Source organism: Lissotriton vulgaris, chromosome 5 (genome assembly GCF_964263255.1).
Source record: "Lissotriton vulgaris chromosome 5, aLisVul1.2, whole genome shotgun sequence".
NCBI classification, from domain to species: Eukaryota; Metazoa; Chordata; class Amphibia; order Caudata; family Salamandridae; genus Lissotriton; species Lissotriton vulgaris.
The window spans coordinates 76,806,640-76,829,274 of record NC_141693.1 but is presented as its reverse complement, the minus strand read 5'-3'; the positions used below and the strand labels follow the sequence as shown (position 1 = coordinate 76,829,274).

General features: G+C 52.1%; 1 protein-coding gene and 1 pseudogene across 1 annotated transcript in view; one reads left to right on the top strand and one right to left on the bottom strand.

The window, feature by feature from the left end:
• LOC147710234 (E3 ubiquitin-protein ligase TRIM39-like) overlaps positions 1-22,635 on the bottom strand; it is a 320,917-nt gene that overhangs the window by 96,047 nt on the left and 202,235 nt on the right. The gene's annotated exons all lie outside the window — the stretch shown is intronic.
• LOC147710235 (uncharacterized) lies at positions 12,724-22,569 on the top strand (annotated as a pseudogene).

The following is a 22,635-nucleotide window of genomic DNA, read 5'->3' as shown; positions in this document are numbered from 1 at the left end:
CTTTTTGGGTTTCCACGCCAGGTCCCAGACCGATCTGCCAGCAACGCTCCGGTCCATGTGCAGCCAGTGTTTTTCCGACATCTGCTGCGACCACTCCACCAGCACCCTCAGTTGCGCCGCTTTGTAATAAAGCTGCAAGTCAGGAAGACCCACTCCGCCCTCGGATTTCGGCCGACGCAAGACTGCAAACGAAAACCGTGCCCGGCCCCCCTGCCACACAAATCGCAGTATTTGAGTTCTGAAACGTCAAAAAAATTCGCTGTCTAGGGGAATGGGCAGGGCTTGAAAGAAATATAAGTATTTAGGAAGGAGAACCATCTTTACAGCATGGATTCTGCCCAGCCACGATATACATTTAGGTTTCCACCTATCCAGTTCAGCTCGAGTCTTAGCTAGTAAGGGCGGGAAGTTGGCCGAAAACAGCTTGCCCACTGTTGGAGTTAGATGGACCCCCAGGTAGACCAGTGAACCAGCTGCCCAGGCCAAAGGTGTCAAGGGCCTCACGCGTTCTACCCCCTCCTGCGAGAGCGTAAGATTCAAGATATACGACTTGCTGTAATTGATCCTGAATCCTGCCACCGCTTCATACTGCAGCAAGACCTCCTCGACGCAAGGCAGTGAGTGCTCCGGTTCCGCCACCGATAGTAAAATATCGGCCGCGAAGAGCGTGATTTTGTGTTGCTCTCCCGTGAACGGTACACCCCGAACCCCTTCATGTTCTCGCACCGCCGTCGCCAAGGGCTCAATACTCAGTGCGAACAGGAGCGGGGAAAGGGGGCATCCCTGCCTGGTGCCCCTGGAGTGTGGGAAGAATGCCGACAGATGGCCATTCACCGCTACTCGGGATCTGGGACTGCAAAAGTTGGCCTTCACCATGGTAATAAATTTTTCCGAAAAACCAAAGGCTGACATCGTATTAAACAGGAAGCTCCAATCTACTCGATCGAAAGCCTTTTCGGCGTCCAACCCCACCAGTACCGCCGGGATGCGGAACCTATCAGCTTTTTCAATTAGATGAACCACCCTGCGCGTATTATGATGAGTCTGGCGCCCCTTGATGAATCCGGATTGATCCGGGTGTATGAAGGCAGGCAACAAATCTTGCAATCTATGTGCCAAGATCGCCAAGTATAATTTAACGTCGATGTTAAGTAGCGCTATGGGGCGGAATGAGGCACACTGGGAGAGGTCCTTTCTGGGCTTCGGCAGAACCGTAATCACCGCCTCCACCAAGGAGCCGGCCGAGGAGCCGGACACGGCCATGTCATTAAAGAGGGATGTTAGGAAATCACAAAGTTCCGTGGCGTAGGATTTGTAAAAGACCGCCGTATATCCATCCGGCCCAGGAGCCTTGTGTAGTTTCAGATTCTTAATGGCTTCGAGCACCTCCTCCCTGGTAATCGGAGCCTCCAACAGCCCATTCCACTCTTTAGATATCTGGGGGAGGGGCAGGCGCCTCAAGTACTCTCTCTGGGCTCCGATATCGAGCCTGTCCCCCGCGTAGAGATCTGCATAAAAGCGGCCAAAAATGGCCGCTTTAGCTTCGTCCCTATGTTGCACCTCACCTGTCTCATCATGAATCCCCCGATATATTTGCGTTCTCTCCTGTCACGTAGTTGACGCGCCAAGTGCCTACCCACCTTATTCCCACAGGAGTAAGACTGTCGCCCCAACCTCAGCATCGTAAGCTTGGCCCTATTATTGTTGTGAGCTCTCAATTTCCCCCGTACCGCTGTTAGTGGTCGAAGGGTCACTCTCGAGGGATTGAGTTTGTGGGCCTGTTCGAGGCGTGTCACCTCGGCCTCCAGGGCCTCCCGGTCCTTTCGCCACAACATATTAAGATGAGCATTTAGACCCAGGCACGTGCCCCTGATGGACGCCTTAAAGGCATCCCAGGTGTTGGCGACCGAGGTATCGGATGCTGGATTAAGCTCGAAAAACTCCCTAATGGCTGCCCACAGTGTCTTGTTGGAGTTATCGTCCCTGACCACCGAGGCCGGGAAGAACCACTTCCTCTGCCCACCGCCGGTCGATGACCAACGGAGGCTAAGCACCAGCAAACTGTGGTCGGAGACTGAAAGCGGAAGAATGCTGGAATCGAGGACATCTCCCCTAAGAGCCTGACTGACGAAAATGTGATCCAATCGGGAGTAAGAGTGGTGTACGTGAGAGAAATATGTGTAATCCCGGGAGGTAGGGTGATAAAAGTGCCAGCCATCAACCAATCCTAAATCCCCCACTATCTGATGCGTTGATGCCAAAAACACACCCGTATCAGCCCTGTGGGCCCCAGAGCTATCCACTGTCTTATCCCACACCAAATTGAAATCCCCTAAGAGGAACAAATGCCCATCAGCAAAGTCACCCACCTTCTGTAGTATGTCTTGTAAATACTTATTTTGACCAGCATTAGGGAGATACACTACTACAAAAGTACACAGTCGTCCCTGAACGAGCCCTTTTACCATCAGCCAGCGGCCATCCTTGTCATTGCGCACCTCCATAGGCTGGAAGTGCAACGCAGCGCGGAAAAGGAGAGCCACCCCTCTATGTTTCGTAGATGCAGAAGACCTATATATAAGGGGATACGCCCTGTGCCTGAGGCGCATCTCATCCTTGCGCGCTAGATGTGTCTCTTGAAGTCCCACAACATCCAGCTGGTGATCCGTCACGTATTTCCACACCTTCTGCCGCTTCTGCGGGGAGTTGAGGCCTTTAACATTCCAAGTCCCTATACTAACCGGCATAATGGAATACCACACCTACCCCCTCTACAGTCATCTCATGAATCCCCCCTCCCGCGCCCGAGACCCCACCAGTCAGTAGGAACGCCTAGGAACCACCCATGATACCCCCCGGACGCTACCCGCCAAACCACAAGCCATCCCGCACCTTGGAGACATCCCCTCTCGCCCCACACCCATCCCAACTGACTGCACACATCCCAGCCACACATGCCTCAGTACATACCGTGCGCCACCATTGACCCCTCATGAACCCCCAACCCAGGATCCCCCTCCCCCCAACCCCCCCACAACCAAAGGAACAATAGAGAAAAAAAAACTCAGAGCACTGAACCTGAACAGAGTACCCAGCAGTTACAGCAGACCGTAGTTCGTGAGGCCCCATCTGGACTGAAAACGGGGCAGGGGTACCATCTCGGCGATCCCCTTGGCCAGGAACCGGGGTGTCTTCTCCAAAACTACAACCAAACCCCCGGCACCTTTAGGCCAGTGCCCCTCCGACGCCAGACCATCAATGAGTCAGGAATCAGGCCGCTCCAGAGCTTTGCTGAGAATCTGCTAGTGTTGCTGAGGCCACCGCATCTCCCCTTTCCTGTAGGCTAGCAGTACGGTCCGGCCGCCGCCGGCCCGGAGACGAACCAACTCTGTGCCAGGAGGACGAACGATGAAGCCTCCTCGATGGCGAGGCGTTTGCTCCCTGGGAAGGCGCGACATCCTCTATGCCCAAAAGGTCCTTTGCCACCTGGAGGGAGCGTATCTCTGCCAGCCTGTTCTGCCAGCGAAAGATGACGCGGAAGGGATGCCCCCATGAATAGGAAATATTGCGTTCCCGCAGGAAGGAGGTCACCGGGCGGAACTCTCGTCTCTTCTGGAGTGTGGAGGCCGCAAGATCCTGGAAGAGCTGTGGACGATGGTCCCTGAATTGTAGAGATGAGATAGCTCTGGCCTTCCGCAGGATGCGCTCCTTCACTTGAAAATCGTGGACACATACAAGGATGTCTGGCGGGGGACCCCCTCGCCTGGGCAACCCCACCCTATGCACTCTGTCCATTCTTATTTCCTGCAGGTCCTCTTCGTCCAGAATCTGCAGAAACAGGGCCTGGACATATCCACGCAAATCCCCCGCTTCTCCATCCCATGACACAGCTCGGATACGAATGTTGTTCCTCCGGGAACGATTCTCCAAGTCCTCCGTGTGGGTCTGCAAATCCAGGTTCTGTTCCGTGAGGCGGATGATGTCTTGTTGTAGTTGGTGCACATCGTTCGCCACACTCAGATCATGATCTTCCAGAGTCGCCACCCGCTCCCCAAGTCCATCCACGTCTCTCCGCACCTCCCGTAAATCGGAAGCCAATTGCACCCGTAGTTCAGAGATGTCCTCTTTAATGGAGGCGAAGAGCTCGGACATAAAGGCCTTGGTGGCAGGCGCCTCATCATCCGATTGCTTTGACGAGCCACTGGCTCCCGGAGAGGCCGGCTGCTGTGAAGATTTAGGTGCACCGTCCTTCCCCGGCCGCCCCTTGCGCAATGTGTTAGACATCACTAAGCTTCGTTCGTAGCACGTGGCGGAGGCAATCCCCACTACCCAGCCAGGGCAAGCTAGCGAGTGCAAAGGCAATGCAGGGCCCCCTTCTTTAGCAGCCCAGTTCACGGATGAGCGAGGTCGGGCCGCAGGGCCAGCCGAGCACCCCGATCAAAATGGCGCTGCGGGCTTTCTCACCAGGAAGCGCACCGTCACCAGTCAATACTGCGTCCCTGCAGAGGCAGCACACACCCGGTCCAATTCCGCCACTACTGTCCGGCGCTCCACTGTTGCTGGAGGCCCAAGGTCAGTGGTGCAGGTAGATTGCTTACAGTGGGGGTCGCACCACAGGTCCAGTCCTCCTAGAAGGGCTTCGGAGGGCTGCGTGAATACTACCAGGGCTGGTGATCATCTGTCCCCCAATCCCTGCGAAACCTGCAGGCTCCTCGGGCCTCGGCGTCCACTCCTCGGCCGTCCTTCCTGCAGACCGTACCGGTCAGTCCAGAATGCCAACATGCGCTCTGCTCCCGCCACGGATGGGGGAGGGGAAGACCCAACCCGCGTCGGGAGTCCCCGCTATGTGGCCAAATGTGTCCAATGCAGCCCTCCTGGGCAACTATCCTGCCACCAGGCCCTCGCAGCCCCCTCCAAGTCCTTGGCAAGAGCACGAACCCCTGAGTCCTGTCCTGGGGCCTCCCCAAAAGTGGCCCACTTCGGCCGTTCTCTTCGCCCTGTGGCCTCGCCCAGAACCAAGGGAGCTCACCAAGCGTGTTCGGGCCCCAACGGGAGCCGCCGCACTCACTGTTGCGCCCCGGTCGCTGCGTGCACCTGCTTGTGCTGTCCCCGCCTCAGAGCTCCAGGCAGTTATGCTGGTCCCGGGGCCGCTCTATCCGCACTTCGACCAGGCCGCAGACCCCGGCCTCGAGTAGGCAGTTGGCCGCGCCGCGACATCCGGCGCTCCCACACTCCAGGCTCCTCCTCCGCCCGAGTCGCGGAGGCTGCCGCAGCAAATCGGCTCCGCTCCTACACCGGCAGCCCCCGGTAACCCCAGCCACTGTGCCCTGGCGGGCGCACCAAAGATCTCGCTCCGTCCTCCGCAGGGCCCTCAGAGCCGCCGCCTCGCGTAGCGGCCCGTCCGGCCTCAGGTCCCCTCGTCAGCCGCGACGCGGCTAGGAACGGCTCTGATGCCGCCGGAAAGCTCGCCACCGCCGACCACAGCCTCCAAATGTTTCCGGAGCAGCCGGTAGCCCAAGGGGACCCCCGGGGCCGATGCTGTACGAAGCTTTACAGGGCCTGGCGCCGGAGGGGACCCGAAACATGTCCTACTCCGCCGCCATCTTGGCCACGCCCCCTGTGGCTGATTTTTTACATCTGGCTTGGACGTGCCCGCGTGTGTCTAGATTCTGGATAGCAGTGATTGAGGCATTGTCTGCTATGACCTCGGTGACCATTGAGGCAACACCACGTGTATGTTTGCTGGGTATGGTGTCTGTAGTTCCTTTGGGCGTGAAGTTGTTGCTGGCACTGGCGCTGCAGCTGGCCAAGCGCCGAGTGGCGACCTGCTGGGGGGGGGGGGGGGAGACGGGCGCCGGAGGTAAAGACTTGGCTGAAGGACATGGCATATTGTCGAGATCAATTGACATGCTATTATGAGGAACTACCAGCGGGCTCCCGCCCCCGCGACATCTGGGGACCGTACACCACCTATATGTTGGCGCAATTGTCTGATGATGACTAGCTCTGCCCATATCTCTGTGTGAGAGTTGTTGTAAGGGGGGATGCCAAATTGGAGATGGCATGCTGCAGGCCATTCCTGTTCTCTTAACTGCTGCTTTGTATTGATGCCTCTGGACTGACGCTGGTCGCCTGGCCGGTGTCCTGCCGTTGATTGCGTAGCTTCTGCCTGTGGTTGACCCTTCCATATTATTGCACTTCCTCGGTTCCCTTAATGTCTGGCTTGGCTATCATCCTGCTGTGACACTCTCCAGTGGAGGGCGGTCCCCTCGCATCGTGTCTGGTGTCCCATGCGATGTTTGCACAATTGCTGTACTACACCCGGGGGGAGGGTTGGGGGGGGTTACTGTTGTTTTCTATTGTTTCTTAAAGAAAAAGCAAAAATGAGACCTCAGATGGATTCCTAAATGCTCCCCATATTCGACTCCGAGCTCTGTATTGCTAGATGCTGCTTGGTACGCCACCGGGCCGGTACTCTGGCTGTGTACTATGACCCATGTGTGCTTCTGAATTCAACGATTGCGGCCGGCCCGTTGGGTTGTAGGCCAGGAGCTGTGTAACTGTAATTCAGATAATAAAGGTCTTCCAAAAAAAAAAAAAAACATTAGGATCTTGTACCTGCTGCTACTAAACATGTTGCCACTGCTGTCTTTGCTGCTTCGTCAACTAGACTGTTACCAACAGAGTGTACTCCTACACGCTGGTGACCAAAAGTATGAATTACATTCACGAGAGGCAGACACTCTTTAAGTTCTGCAACTCGAACCCAAGGCATTTTGTGTTTGATTGTGCTACCTTTGGAATCACACTAGTCATTGTGAGTCCTAAAGAACAAATGGTCATTGAAAGACTGAACACAGTAGTATGAGTCACACAGTGATCAGCAAACTCTAGTGTAAGCACCAGAGCGCGCAGCTCTGCCAACTGGGCAGTACAGTCCCCGAATGTCTGCGTGTGCACAACATCGGACTTGAATTCTCCATTCACCATGGTACCAACCACTATTGCGCAGGCCGCTGAATAAGCATGCTTAGATCCCGTCGCCGGTTGCAACGAACCGTCAGGGTAAATGATACAATGGTAATCCTCAAGCGGGCGCAAGGACAAAGGAGCAGGATGAACATATTCATACTGTAAGAACTCCTGTGTCTGCAATGAGGGGTCAAATATAAACGTGACATCCGGAGACGTCAGTGAAGTGGCCCATTCTATCCAACGTGGATGTAAAGCTTTAGAATTGGGTACGCTGGCTTTTGTCACTGCCTCAAGGGCAGAATACGGGGTAACAACCAACATGCCTTCCCTAGCGACAGCGCTCTCTTTAAGAATTGCCATCTGCACAGCTGTCAAAACTTTCTCGAAAGTAGAAAATCGCATTTCAAGTGTGACTTGTAAGCAATAGGGACAGCGTCTCTTTCATTAAACGTCAAGTACATGAAATCCACTGGCCTGGCACAATTCTTATCACCAGGTTTGTGTGGTTATCATGTGTCAGTAAGAACTTAGATTCAAGAAGAACAGCCTGCAAAGATTGCAGTATAGCTGTATGCTCAGTGGCTTGATACGCTGGGCATAATCGGGAATGTAAGTATGCCCGGAATTCAAAAAACCCAGCAAAAATTGTAGCTTTTTCAGGGTTGATGGAGCTCGCAAACATGTGCATTTCTCCAGAAAGTGAAGAGCTAAACCTCGCCCTTCATTGTTGAGCTCATAGCCCAAAAACAACACTATGTATGCTGCAGTGTGTGATTTCGCAAAGTAAAATTTGTAACCGAAGTCCGCAAACATGAAAATTATGCGGTCAACGTGACACAGATGCCGCCATAATTCATCGTCAGTGAGATATATATCATCAATGTACGAGTACTCATCAGGGTCAAGTTTCTCTAACAGAGACTACACCAGTGGCAAAGATGCCCGGGCTGTTTTTGTAGCTCATGGCTAATCTCTTGAACTGTTTTTGCTTTCCGCCCGAAGTAAATGCTCTCCATTGACAAGTAATCGAGGACATATTATGACTATAAAAGCCATTGGAATGTCAAGTGCGGTTTTAAACCTTTTTCTCACGAGACTATCGACCAGGGCAGAACTGTGGGTATTCGGTACTGCACACGTCCGACAATGAGAGTTCAAATGTCGATAATCCAAAACTAGGCGGGACGACCTATCAGGCTTGGTCACAGGGAACAGAGGATTATTCATGGTAGACACACATGTTTCAATTACACATTGATATTCCAATTGTTCAAGGATTATTCAAGGATTTCCGCAATGGAAGCTTTGGCTTCTCGACGCATGGGATATTGGGGTTGTGGCTGTGGCACAGACCGCAATGGTATCTCATGTCTGGGCGAAAGCTTATCCCAACTAACCGGAGTATGGTACAAAGCTGGCGCCAGAGCCCACACTTCTGCAAAGTTCTGCACCTGCTCCCTGGGCACTGTGTGCGCGGAACTAGGGAGGATTACCTCCTCCCCTCTCGGAGCGGCCAAAATGAAAGGTGGGGGCCAGTCTGCCTCCGCTAACAAAATGCCATATGTGGGAGTCAGATTTTCCCCCCCCCAAAAAAACTTTTATTTTACGTTGTATGTCACCTTCAATTAAAAGGACCATTTCATATAGTCTGTCAGGGGGAGCCACTCTAGTGTCAGCTGTCTCAACGGTGATGAACGTGTCAGTTGCTGTTGCCTTCAGATACGGACCCAGTGCTTGCCGCACTACTGTAATCTCCGCTGCGCTGTCTAGCAGATTAGTGTCCATGTCTGAGGGCGTTGACGTCGAAAGTCATCCTGCTTGCCTTTACTTTCAGCCGCGCGAGGCTGCTTATGTCCTTGTGGGGCACCCCGAACTCTGCTGTGTTCTCCTCCACCGGCTTGTGAGACCGATGTTTCCTGTGAAGAACGAGGAGAACGTTGATCAGGAACCTGAAATCTATCAGGAGACCTAATTCTCACGCTGTCGCGCAAATTATATGTGCGCTCAGTAGACACAGGTAACGGTGAAGCAATGCACGACCCTTGTTTCTGCTGCTGCTTCCCCTGTTTTTTATTTTTCCAATTCTGCTTTGAAAAAACTGGGCCGTTGTCCTTATTAGACTTAGCTGTCTGAGTTTGCGGTTGAGCTGCTGTTCTAGCAAAAGGCTTAACACCTAAACTATTTTGGCCAATGGTCTTATAAGTCTCCGCAATAATTTTCGGCAACTGCCGGGGCTTATCGGTTTCGGGGACCAGACGCAAAGCATTGGACACCTGAAAGTTAACCGCTTCTCCCTTGAAGTTAGTAAAGATGAACTACGTCAAACACTCCGACAAGCCCCATTCCCAACTCGACAGCCACCTCCGGACCGTGTTAATCCTGAACACGGTTGATCACGGAGGGTAGAATAGTCATTGACGGTGTGCTGAAGCACTTCGCATAGACTGCCGCAAATACTGTACCCCAGTTCTCACAATCGGTTGCCTCAGGCATTAATGGTCAGAATCCTGTGTTTTTCCACAGGAGTCGTAGGAAAAACTGCTTTCAGTTGGTCAAATTTATCAGCAAGCCAAAAAGGCATCTCTTCCTTATCCTGGGGGGTGGCGCTTGCCCATTACCGAATTAACCATGACCGGACAAATTTTCATCCCGGCCAGCCCAACTGGTTGCCCCGCAGCACCAGGTGCCCCCACCTGGATGTTTTGTGAAACGTATTGCACTAAAGCCCTATGTACCCCAGCAATGGAGGTATAGAGTAGTCGTAACTCAGCTATAGGGACTGTTGGATAACGTGGATGCAGTGCATACCCGGCCAAGACTGGCCAAGTGACGGGTCAGGAGCTGTGACGGGTCAGGAGCAGTGATTGGGAAAGGAGAGGGGGAAGGAGAGGTGACCGGGCAGGAGAGGTGACCGGGCAGGAGAAGTGACGGGGCAGGAGAAGTGACGGGGCAGGAGAAGTGACGGGACAGGAGAAGTGACGGGGCAAGAGAAGTGACGGGGCAAGAGAAGTGACGGGGCAGGAGAGGTGACGGGGCAGGAGAGGTGACGGGGCAGGAGAGGTGACGGGGCAGGAGAGGTGACGGGGCAGGAGAGGTGACGGGGCAGGAGAGGTGACGGGCAGGAGAGGTGACATAGCAGGAGAGGTGACAGGGCAGGAGAGGTGACAGGGCAGGAGAGGTGACGGGGCATGAGCTAGAGCGGTAACCGGGCGGGAGCGGTGAAAGGACAGGAGCGATGAAAGGACAGGAATGGTGAACGGGGCAGGAGCAGTAAACGGGGCAGGAGCAGTAAACAGGGCAGGAGCAGTGAACGGGGCAGGAGCAGTGAATGGGGCAGGAGCAGTGAACTGGGCAGGAGCAGTGAACGGGGCAGGAGCAGTGAACGGGGCAGGAGCAGTAAACGGGGCAGGAGCAGTGAACGGGGCAGGAGCGGTGAACAGGGCAGGAGCGGTGAACAGGGCAGGAGCAGTGAACAGGGCAGGAGCATTGAACAGGGCAGGAGCAGTGAACAGGGAAGGAGCAGTGAACAGGGCAGGAGCAGTGACGGGCAGGAGAAGTGACGGGGCAGGAGAATTGACGAAGCAGGAGTGTTGCTCGAGCATGAGCAGGAGTACTGACTGGACAGGAGCAGTGAAAGGGCAGGAGCAGGCGTTTCCCAGGGCAAATGGAAGGATAGGGGGGCTGTGTAGTTTGGGGGACCGGTTTTGTACAAGTGCCGGAGTTTTAAAAACACTTTAAAGTTCTTTGTATATTCAGCAGGTTTTGTCAACACTACAAGTGCCAAGATAACTTTGGTGATCAATGTACCTGCTGGAGAGAGATGGGAGCATGTTTTGTCTAGTGGCTGTTTTACTCATCTAAGGTAGTGCAGAGGGGTAATATGCCTGCTGCAAAGAACATGTACCATGCATATCAAAGAGCAATATGTTATGTGCATAGTTCAGTGGGTACTGCATTGTTTTCACTTCCCGAATGAAAGGACACTTGAATACATATGGCCTGGCAGTTCGGGCTGGACTGTTCACATTGGGCGCAGGATCTAAACTGATTTGCATACGGCTGGGTCCAAACTGGAATGGCATGGTGAGCAAAAAACGATGGATTTAAGCCCAGATCTCTGAACTGGGGTGAATGTATGACATTGTTCTGCATTCTGTCCATCAATTGTTCTTTTTGCATTTTTCACCCCAAGTGGGACGGGTATGCTCAGACATGAGTCCTGTGCTCTCCATGCCACTGGAGTCAAGCTATCCTGGCTGATGAGGGCCGAAACCGGTCCTAGGATACTTGTTTCCAGTCCAGGCAGGGAGGACCTGGCCTGGCACTTCGGGCTGGACTGTTACCATTGGGTGCAAGATCAAGACTGATTTGCATATGGCTGGGTCCAAACTGGAATGGCATGGTGAGCAAAGAAACAATGGATTTAGGCCCAGATCTCTGTACTGGGGTGAATGTATGATATTGTTCTGCATTCTGTCTACCAGTTGTTCTTTTTGCTATATTATGATTGAGCAGCTAGCTGGCTGACATGAATATGAAGGAGCTTTTGTGGGTTTCCGTGAGTCTAGATTTTCCTGAAGAGTCCCTTTCTCTTCTGAGCCCTGCTTAACACATGTGTACAGGAGAAGCCCTGTATTCATGACTTCAATTTTGGAGACAAAAAATAATCATGGATTATGAGAGTAAAAGAATTAAGGTAACATGTTCTTCCTGCTCATATTTCACACGCTTTACATAAATCTGTATTCCCTATGAGTGTTTGCTTTTTCCTTAATTAAACCTCAAGTAAACATGTTTATTTATGGGGGCGCTAGAGGGCGCACGAGCTGAATGGCCGCACTCCCGTGAGGCTCCAGCAGCCTGGCGCTGAAATCCGTTATTTATCCTGGTTGACCTGAACCGGCCCGTCCGAAAACCCCCTGCGATTGCTGAGTGAGTGCTGCTACGCACTCGGTGAAAGTTTGGTGCTTCGGAGTTTGGTGGCTTCGAAATTGGAGCGAGTTGAAGTTTTCGCCCTGAAGACGCCTGGCCGCTGCGGAGCCCTGAGGCGGCGCTTGAGGACACTTGACACCGGGGCGCACCACGAGGTACATAGGCCTGGGCGCCGTTCACGGGCGGCGCTCCCAGGTGCATCTGCGAGGGCGGACCGCGGCTCCTCCCGCTGCCTCCCGGAACCTATTTCCCGAGTTCCTGCCTCTGGTAAGGAGACTGCCCGTAACGAGAACGGAGGGTGTGGAAGATTGACGCGGGCTTGCTGGCGGGAGGCGCTCTGATCCGCCATTGACTCTGCGGCGGTGTTTGAGAGAACTGCAGCGACGCGCGTATTCTTGGGCGGATTGGGCGCCTCACCCCCCCGGCCTACGGCACCCCTGCTGGGCAGAGGCCTGAGCCGTGGACTCCCCTTCCTGTGCAACGCCGGGACCGAGTTGAGAGCGTGGGGCTCTGCCACTCTCCACGGGGCCGAAGCGGGCCTGGGACACTGCCGGCTGCATTGCACCACGAGGCAGCACACGGCTGTGGTGGCGCCAGTGATTCAAGGGCTTTTCTACACACCTGCTGGGAATAGTGACCATTCTCCCCTGCCTGATACCGCTTTTACTACTATCAAGCCCCTACTTGCTGGCTCGTGGCAAGGCGAGGGCTGGATAAGCAGAGAGTGGCCGTGTTTTGCAAGAAGGGACGTCACCCACTGAAGGCTGCGACTGCCAAGGCCAGCACTCAGCTTGGCCAGGACATACTTGTGGCGCAATGGGGAAACCTGACGGCAGGCAGCCCAAACTACAGTTTGAACCTGCAGTGCAAAAAAAGAGCACGCGGCACACGGTGGATAGCGGACTACCTCGGAGCCCGTCTGCGGAGATATCCACGCCGGCCCAGGCGGCGCCAGACATTGCCAATATGCTACAGGAGATGCGCCAGGGATTCGCCACAGTTGTGTACAAAGTGGACAGGCTCACGGCCAGGATGGATGGCATTGTCCAGAGAATGGATGTTCACGAGGAGCGTCTCACTGAAGTGGAGCGCCGAATATCTGATAGTGATGACACCACTGCATCTCACACATCGAGACTGTCGCGTATGGATAACGTGCTGAGAGTAATTGCCGCCAAGATGAGGAATTGGAAGCGAGGAGCCGACGGAACAACATTCGCGTCACGGGCATACCGGAGACGACCAACACAGGAAAGATGGAGCTCTACATTGAAAAGATACTTATCGCTGCGGTGGGGGCGGAGGCCTTTTCCAACCAATTCATAGTGGAACGTGCTCATCGATCCCTTGGGCCCCGGCCCAAACCTGGAGCCACGCCGAGACCCATCATAGCACGCTTACTCAACTATAGAGATCGTGATGCGGCCTTGCGAGCAGCTCGGGCGATTTCAGACCCTCACGCATGATGGAGTGACGTTTTCCATCTATCCTGATTTCACCCCGGGTGGTGCAAGAACAAAGACGGAAATTTCTGGTAGTAAAAAAGAAGCTTAGAGACCTACAAATTGACTATGCCCTTTTGTACCCTGCCAGACTGCGAGTGACACACCAAGGTACGCAATACTTTTTTGTCAACCCACAACAGGTCGAGGATTACATCAAAACGTTGCCGAACCGAGGAAGGCCAGCTGCGGGCGCTGAGAACCAGAAAGACTCAAGCACCGAATAGACAGATAACTGATTTGTTTTTGCTACATGGATTTATACATGCCACTGCGTCATTGTCTCTGCCCCGGGGCCACACCCGGTGTCACTACTGACTATGAAGACTTCAACGATTCCAGGGGATGTCACGGACGGGCACGGACTACAGGTGGTAACGTATGCCAGGCACCCACCCCCCTCTTCCCCTTCCCCTCCGGACAGTGACATATGGGGCGTGCTTGCACGGAGCGGGAGAAATGGGGGTGGAAGAAAGTGCACCTCAGATGTCTCCTAATGGGTGTACCCCATGTGACTTGAAATCGTTTCTATTCATGTTGGAATGTTTGGGTAGAACTATGGGAGGGGGGAGGGCTTCAGGTGCTGGCAAGTTGGGGATGCTTCAGTGGGCGGGGGGAGGTGGGGAAGTTGTACGATATGGGATGTATGCAGGTAACGGGACATGGACCCTCTTTGCAGCTTTGGTTGGAGTACCAATGGTGGGAGGGAGAGTGTTTTTTGCTGGTGCTATAGTGCCAAATATGTGCCTGCTGTGGGCTCTTTGGGTAGGGTGGGATGATTGCATACGTTGGGGAATGGTTTGGTTTATGTTTGTTACATGTGCGATAGGTATCGGCGAGCTACTTTTACGCTTTGATTTGGGCGTTTTGGATTACACCGGATCTGTGACTTAGCCTGTGAGCGCTTTGTAGGCACTACCTTACAACAGTTTGCTACGGGGGGCAGCACCGTCTTCTGTAGGTCTGGTCCTTTACTCTTCATGGGGGAGATGATATGTTCACAACACGAATGTACTCTGCGGCCTGTCGGTATCAGAGGTGCCAAGACATGGGCTGCGGCCTATAGTCCATATTTCCAACTGCCTGTATGGGGGACACTGACTTGAATGTACTTACGTGGAACGTGAGAGGGCTGGGCGATCCTAGGAAGAAGAGGCAGATTCTGGGCTACCTTGACCGCCATAAGATACATATTGCCTTTCTCCAGGAGACACATTTCAAACCGCATGGATTGCACCCCTTTGGAAAGAAATGGGCCTCACACACAGTCTTCTCCTCATACTCGTCATATGCACGGGGTACGGCTATTTTAGTAAAAAGAAACACGCCCTTCCATTTGGCGGGCACGAAGGCAGACACACAAGGGAGATTTTGCTTAATGTGGGGTAGACTGGGGCGCATGGCTGTAACTCTGGCCTGTTGTTACGGGCCTAATGTGGATGATCCGCAATATTTCGCTGATCTATGGGCGGCAATTGTGGAAACTGGGCCACAACACTTAATTTGGGGGGGAGATTTCAACATCACCCTGAATCCCGCCTTAGACAGCTCGCATCCGGCCCCCCATCACTATACTACTGGGAGGGAATTTCTCCGGGCCACGATTGAAGACTATAACCTTTTAGATGCATGGAGAGCTATGCATGGGTCGACAGGGGAAGGTACACATTTTACTGCGCAGGCGAGGTCATGGGCTAGATTGGATTACATTCTCTTAACACCGCAGCTTTACACATCACTGCTATGCTCAGCGCATCTCCCCAGAACGTATTCAGACCACTCCCCTGTCCTCATCACATTGCGAGGTGCTGAATTGGGCCCCCCTGTCACGGCATGGCGTATGCAACCCAAGATGCTGCTAGACACTGAATTTCAGGAAGAGCTTAGAAGCGAATGTCTGGATTTTTTTCAGCGCAATAAAGACTCTGTAAATAATGTTGAGACCATTTGGGATGCGTTTAAAGTTACACTCAGGGGTCTTTGCATCTCGGAAGGGTCAGGGGTACTTAAGGCTATAAGGAGCAGGCTGAAAACTCTAGAGTCAGAACTTAGAGTGGAGGAGGCTACTCTTCGTGTAGAACCTGGGAGCGACACACTAGCTGCCATACGAGATAAACTGTCGGAATACGCTGATGAAGCTGCGCGGGAAATGAAATTCAGGAACAAGCACTGGGTGGCCAGGAGGTATGGGGAGGGCGAGAGACCAGGGAGGGCCTTGGCTGCGACGATTAAATTTATGCGCTCGCCCAATATCATTCTTGAATTGGAAACGGCAGAGGGGGTTCTCCTCAGGGACACCACACACATATTAAACGAATTCGTAGGGCATTATAGTGCTTTGTACTCCTCAACCCGGTCGGGAGAACTATCACTGGACGACTACCTGGAGGATGTGTCGCTGGGATGGCTGAGTGATTCACAGCGTGCCTTCCTTAGTGCCCCATTTGAACTCGACGAAGTGAGGGAGGCTATTATACATATGAGCTCCGGAAAGGCCACTGGCCTGGATGGCATTCCTATTGAATTCTACAAGACATATATAGACTTCATGGCACTGGTTTTGCGCGAAGTGTATGAGGACGCTCTGGAGGTTGGTCACCTGCCCGCATCCATGAGGATCGCCCTAATACCCTCCCTTCTCAAGCCTGGGAAACCAGCTACCCGATGTGATTCGTATAGGACCCTGTCACTATTGAATTGTGATGTGAAAATTCTCGCCAAATTAATAGCTGCGCGCATTAGCCTTCTGTTGCCTGATTTGATACTCCCGGATCAGGCTGGGTTTGTTCCGGGTAGGGCGACATCACATAACCTCTGCACCTTTTTTTCAATCTATGATTCGGTTCATGAAGACTTGCCATTTTTCTGGATGCCACAAAGGCGTTTGATTCGCTGGAGTGGGACTATGTCTTCCGGGTCCTTGGACGTATGGGGTTTCCACTAATCTCCATATCCTGGATTAGATTATTGTATACGGATCCGGTGGCCAAGGTCCTCATTAACGGCAAACTGTCCTCCGAATTTACTATTTCCAGAAAAACTAGGCAAGGCTGCCCCCTTTCCCCGCTACTATTTGCCATAGCCACCGAGCCCCTAGCAGCCAAATTGCGTCAACATCACCGAGATAGTGCATTGCGGTGCTTTCAGAGGCAAATACTAGTTTCAATGTATGCCGACGACATCACGCTCTATGTCCGTCACCCTGGTGGGAACTTGAATCCTATCCTTAGAGAGTTTGTGCGCTTTGGGGTCCTCTCCGGTGTCCAGATTAACTGGAGCAAGTCATGTATATTCCCACTTACAGCTTCAACGCAAAAGTTCGCCTTGGACTACCCGCTTGCCTGGTGTGAGGGAGATTTCAAGTACTTGGGGATACGAATTGAGAAAGACAGGGAGGCACTGATGCGTGCCAATTATGGCACTGTCATGGACAAGATCAGTGATAACATGGATTACCCTTCCGCTGTCCCTGGCTGGCAGGGTATCGCTTATTAAGATGGTGATACTCCCTCAATTACTATATCTCTTTTTAAACATACCGTTCCACCCGGGGAGTTATTTTTTTTGACTGTTACGTACTGAATTACTGCGACTAGTGTGGGGCGGGAAGTCACAGAGACTCAAATGGGAAGTCCTCATTCGGCCTTACTCGCTGGGGGGCTTTGGAATCCCAGATTTTGAGCTGTATTACCGCGCAGCCCAGGCCCATTTTGCTTATTTTTGGATACGGCAGCCTAGATATATGCCCCAATTAGCGGCTGAACACTGGCTGGCACATCCTATTCCAATCGAGGGTGTGCTTTACTCCGCTGTGGAAGGCAGAGATAAAACCCCCAACACTGTGTTAAGCACTGTTACTGCATGGCAGTATATCAGCTCAAAACTAGACCTGAAGATGCTATACGCCCCCCTATTGCCGTTAGTTTATCACCCACAAATGCCGCTTTTACAAGAACCAGGCTTTCAGAAACTGCTAAAGAAAATACATGTTAGTACATGGGGGGGATCTGTATCATGATGGCAAATTTCGCTCAAGGGACCAGCTCTACGATGGCCTCCATCCCACACCATTAGATGTCTTTTATTATCTCAGACTCCGGTGCAGTTTGCAGGCGGTAACACCTGACTTTCCACACGAACCACCTGCCCTTGCCCCGCTACAACACATTCTCCTCAATGACAATCCCAGCAAATTGGTTTCCACGCTTTACAGATCCGTCCGTGCCAATGTAGAATATGCAGACTTACCTGCCAGGGAGAGGTGGGATCAGGAGTTAGACACGACCCTCACAGACAGACAGTGGACTTTCTGTTTGCAGCAGACGGAGCGCATATCATCTAGTAGTCGATACAGGATCATTCACTACAAATTTATACACAGGCTTTATTACACACCTGCAAGGCTGCACAGATTTCAATTGCGAGCTACTGCTGACTGACAGATGTGGGGCTCCGGAAGCGGATTTCTTACACCTTGCATGGGGTTGTGACCAGGTTCACCGCTATTGGGTACAGGTTTTTACAGCCATCTCCAAAATGATACATACACTGGTGGAACCGTCTCCGGTGATGGCACTGCTGGGTTATGTGGAACCGCTTCAGGCGGCCCATCGCAAATATGTAGCACTAGCTATGTTGTTGGCTAAGCGAAGAGTGGCATGCAGATGGGGGAGAGGGAGAGCCCCCAAGTTCAAGGATTGGGTGAATGATTTCGTTTACTGCCAGGAACAATTGCATACCTACTCGGAGCTGTTGCCTGTCGCCTCCAGACCCACTGTTATATGGGCTCCACTACAATGTTATCTGCTAGAGATGCCCGCTGAAGGGCCCTGAGATTGATGGTATGCACTTCACATTGCTGTTGTACTAATGCAAGTTATTGTGCCCACGGGTCAGGGGAGGGGGACAATGGATGTGGCCTCAGTTGCTGGTATTGATGTCCTCCTTTTGTCCCTATATGGGCCAACATGGCCATCAACGTGAGACTCTATTGTTTTGAAGGGGCGCTATGTGGCTGTTCTTGAAGGCTGAGCATATGCTGGACCAGACTGTTCCCATTTCCAGACACCATGGCTTGTTCCAGGTCAGCTAAGCAACACGGCAGTGTCTTATGTGTGGCGCACCAGGCTTGATATAGGCTCAGAACTGACAGATGGACAAACACCCCATATACAGTTCAGATACCGCACAAATTGAAGTTAACACACTCAAAAAATTTTTTAGAAAGTGAGACGCTTAGATTTGATAACTGAATCAGCGTACTGTCATGATGTTATCCTTTGCAGCTGTGAGTTTGCATGTGTATAGCTATATTTGATGTCCTGTAATTGCCTGATGAAATACTCGAATAGCGGCCTGCCTCCGGGTTGTTGGCGTGACGCAGTGTACACCTGACAGTACTTAATAAACGTCTTACACCAAAAAAAAAAAAAGTAAACATGTTTATCCATTGTTTTAATTAAATAACGTTATAAGCTGTAACTGGTCAGTGAAATGCTAAACGTACAAAAAATTGGTATGTTTTGCTATTTCTAGCCACACCCCTGACTCCGCCCAATGATTCATTCTTCGGTTATTCCCGTCCCCTGATTCTCCACCCACAGTTCCCCTACTTTTTTCCCCCCACTTCGACCACTGCGCCAGGAGGTCTGCACTGTTCTCAGGGCCCCACCACGGCGAGTTGAAGCACAAACTCACGCCTGGGGGTGGGGGAGGTGGGGGGGAGCTTCAGGGAGAAGAAACCCGATCATTGCATTTTCTGCCTGGGATGTGCTGGAAGGCAGGGAGTCAGTCAGTCAATCTCTCTCTCTAAGTCAATCTCTCTAAGTCAATCTCTCTCTCTCTAAATCAATATCTCCCTTGCTCTCTCTCTCTAAATCAATATCTCTCTCAGGCTCTCTCTCAATATCTCTCTCTAAATCTCTCCCTCTCTCTAAATCTCTCTCTCTCTCCGAGATTGTGACCAGCTCATTCCAGCCTCTGAGCCAATGTAGACGCTGCTCACTTGCTGTTAAACAGCATGAGAAAGCATCATGAGGATTGGCTCGGTCAGGCACTGCCACCTCTCCTTTGGAGACATGAATGCTGTGCCTGTAACCTCCTGGGCTCCTGCATTGCACAGGAAGGGGGGGTTCAAGTTGGCATGTCAGGATGGTCAGAACGGCACCCGTCTGACCTGACATGCACATTTCACCCCATGCAGGCTGGCAGCTAAACCGGTCTATCACAAGCTCCCCATCGACGTCCGCCTTCAAAGGCAAACTTTGCAGAGCAATGTGCACACACTGCGCGCTGAACTGCTGTGATAGGAAACATTTATTACAGGGTCCAGGGGCATCAAAATAGAAAGGGGGGCAATGCCCCACACTCAATAAAGGAACAGCTGCTGGACTAAAGTACTTTTTTCCCTAAACATGTTAACTGGGTTGAACAATAAGTTATTGTGGCTGTATGTTGATCCACACTACCTCCCCGGGTAGCCTTAGAGTGCTCAAGCTCGCTGCCCTCAAGAGAAAGTACGGAAAGTGTGAACTTGGTCCAGTCTGCAGAGTTGTATCAGGAAGGATCCAAGGACACCAGCGGCAAATGACCTCAACCACAACAGTTGTGCCCGAGTGGCCCCTGTCTGCCTCTGAACCCCCACACAGGGTCTAATACTGATGAACGACTTTTAGCTACTGATTTATGCCTGCATGTATGACAAAGCACGGTGGCCTAGGCTCAATGATTGATACATTCTTGTCAAGAGCAGTAGGACTTTCTTGTACTGTGTGAATATTCTGGCCATGCCAGCAGGCATATTATGAATCCATCACTAGCACAAATACTGCAGTCTCAGCAGCACTTGTCACTATATTCCATCACTAGCACACATATATCAGTCTCAGCAGTACTGGCAGTGTATTATGGATCCATCACTAGCACACGTAGGGCAGTCTCAGCCGCACTCGTTGGTATATTCTGAATCCATCAATAGCACACATAAGGAAGTTTCAGCAGCACATGTCATTATCTTATGAATACATCACTAGCACACATAGGCATTCTCAGCAGCGCCCTTCGGTATACTATGACTGCATCACTAGCACACATTCGGCAGTCTAAGCAGCACGTCACTATGGGCCAGATGTAGGTAAATCCAAAATACTGAGTCCTTAACAGTGCATTTTACCGATTTGAATTTAAAAAAAAAAAAGAAATCTGTAAAAATGACCAAATCAGTAAAGATCGGTAATATTTAGCGACTAGGTAAAAAAGCGCAAAAAAAATTTCCGATTCCCCATTACCGATTCAGTATCACCGATAGCTTAATACAGATTCGGTAATTACCGAATCGGTATTTTAAATAAATCGCAAATTGTTGAATCAGCCAATCATGTGCTTCTTCATGACCTCACACCCAGGAAATGGCCACACCCATGCTGCTGCACTGATCCTGAAGCTGTTTGAGAGGCAGGGAGCACAGCAAACAACCCAAGAGCAACTTTTCCAAGTTTTTGTTGACATCCCAGAGCAGATATGGAGAACCAGGAGATGGAAAAGGAGGCAGGAGAGTGCAAAAGGAAACAAATTTAGTGAGAGGGAGCTGGAGGTCCTTATTGAGGAGGTTACAAAGGACCATGACAAACTGTTTGGGAGAAATTCCCTGCACGTGCCTGAATCACAGAAGAGGCAGATATGGCTGGTTATCCAGGAAAGGATTAATGCCATTCGTGTAACCCAGCACTCCATTGAAGAACTGAAAAAATGCTGGTATGACTTCAGGAAGTGTGCAAAGGAGAGGTTGGCAGAGAAAATGAAGCAATCCAAGCAGACAGGTGGAGGGAGAAACACAGCACCTGCACTAAATGCCCATTCTCCTGGTGGAGTCCACCCTCCATCCGGAGAGTTTGAGTGGGATTGGGGATGCAGACAGCTCAGCCAGAGCTGGCAACAGGCAAGGTAAGATGCATGCACAGCATGATGTGCCTCCACTCCCTAACCCCAATCCCCAATGAGGCAGTATGATTCCCACTCCAGTACATGTTTTACTCAAAACCAGCAATGCATTATGGGAGATGTTGTCAGAAGTAAAATCATAACAGTCAGTCCACTGAACCCAAAGGCATGTGACACACATCAGCAATTAGCAGGCAGAGGACAGTCAGTTGGATTGGCAGTCATGGAATCTATTATTACGCAAATGCTGCCAGACAAGTGAGCAACTGTACATTCTGTCTCCACATGCAAGCAATTGCGCAGGGCTGCAGAAGGGGACAAGGGAAAGGCAGCCAGGAGAGAAAGAACACAGGAGGAGGAGGTCTTGTTGCCTGCAGAGCACACCACACCACACCACCACCACCACCACCATCATCACCTCCACCATCACCGCCACCACCACAGAGAGCCAGGAGGCATACAGTGGCTAGCCTCCAGCAGATGGAGGTGTCCGAGGAGGACAGCATGGGAGGCCAACAGTCCACGGTGGCAGAGGATGACAACAGTGCAGGCACACAGTCCCCCACAGAGCGTGCCAACAATGATGTCAGACGCCGCAGAGCAAGGGCAGCCAGTCCAGTTTCACAGGGCGAGGATTTAAGTGTATTTACGAGTCTTGAGGGGAACATGCTCACGGTGCAGCGCCTGCAAGGCAAAGCAATCAGGTCAGTCCAATGGCGGATGTCACACATGAATAGACACATGCTGCAAATCAAGGAGGCCATTAACAGCATAAACAATACTGTGGCTGAGGGCATGAGGGACATGTCAGAGGCAGTGAGGCTGCTGTGCAGAAAAATGGATGAGGATCGTTTGGTGATGCGCAGGGACAGGCAGAAATTGGACAACTACACTAAGGCGGTGAACCGCCTCTCCACTGCCACCACTCTGCTCTGCAGGCGCTCGGTGGCCATGCAAGAGGAAATGAGCCACTGCAGTCGTGATGTGGCAAGGGGGCTGGTCACAGTGACCAGTTAACTGGAAGTGCTACAAACAAACCAGATAGCCACCACAAGTGCATGTGATGGGGGGATAGTGAAGAGGCAACTAGCCGCAGTAGCATCACGCCCCCGATAGCCGAGTCCAGGAGGCGCAGCGGCATAGCACTGCCACAGGACAGAATGCCAGTGAGGACAGTGTTCCCAGGGAACACAGCAGTGCTGCTCGTGGGCGCAGGAAGTAATGCCAGCCATCACCTGGTATTGCGAAATGGGTGATGTAACCCATTTCGCCTTTTGAAAGTCCATTG